Source organism: Echinococcus granulosus, assembly GCF_000524195.1.
Source record: "Echinococcus granulosus chromosome Unknown EG_S00333, whole genome shotgun sequence".
Classification (NCBI taxonomy): domain Eukaryota; kingdom Metazoa; phylum Platyhelminthes; class Cestoda; order Cyclophyllidea; family Taeniidae; genus Echinococcus; species Echinococcus granulosus.
In genome coordinates this window covers 5,640-6,793 of record NW_020170713.1, presented here as the reverse complement: position 1 = coordinate 6,793, position 1,154 = coordinate 5,640, and positions in this window count along the sequence as shown.

Sequence of the window (1,154 nt, the reverse complement as noted above, 5' to 3'; positions counted from 1 at the left end):
TCAGTTTTGCTTTCTGCCTGTCTTACTTCTCAGCTATACGATCCCACTCTGATTCGCGCACAGCATGGACGGTCGGTGTGGATGGGCTGGATCGTGGTTGCGTATTCATACCCTCCGCTTGCATTTGGTTAGTGGTGAAACAATCCCTCAGAGTGAAGACTGCAAAAGCCATGGTATGAGGTAGTCTGATCAGACCTCCCTTTCCCCTTCCCGCTCTCGCCATTCCCTTCTTCACCCCTTTCCTTCCCCCCCAACTCTCTGTCTGTCCATTGATCTGTCCCTAATTCCACGAAATCACTTTCTCTATTTTCTAGTTTATGAAATTGTGTGACTCCTCAATTATATTCTTTCCAATCCTTATCTCAAAATGCTAAAGCATTAGGAGCAAACTTGAAATCATTGAGGTTTAAATGTTGTTGTGGCCATTTTAGGCCACACATTTAGACTGCCTTTATGAGTTGGGAGAGAAAAATCCTCTCTCATCAGAGGACACTTCCATCTGTAAAGATTTTCTGGAAAGCGTGTTGACCTACCACCTACACTAGCACCTCCCAGAGCTTAGGCTGTTTCCTCCAAGTTCTACCATCAATTGATGAATTAAATCAAATAGGTTAAGATGTGAATAGCAAGCTAAAAGAGCCGTATTGGTTACCACATGCCTATCTATTATTTCATGGGAAGTTTTGACGGAGATGCAGGAATAATCGCAAAGCAGCTCTCTAGAGGAATTTGTAGGTTTCTCGTTCCTGAACATTAGGGGTTGTTGGCCTCGCTGAACTCCTCCTGGTCGGCCCGTATCATGTGGGAACACAAGACCTAGAATTACGGGAGAATAAAACCACTTCCTGCCGTAACTTCCATGTAGCAATCACGCGCATGTGCTGCATTACCGTCACCACCGCAGATGTCTGTGCTGAAATATTTGCCTCCTGATAGTTCACTTTGGGATCGCAATGGTATTCGAGATGGGTCATAACAATAGTCTAGTGGCATCAGTTATGCCACATCACTGTTAACGCATTTAAGTAGGAGAATGTTGTGAACATGAAAGTGAGAGACACACCTATTTGTGCCTTTTCATGAATCAACCTGTTTGAGCTTTGGAGAATTCTTAATCTTTTAATCTGCTGTGTTTTGACCATTTTAGTAGACCC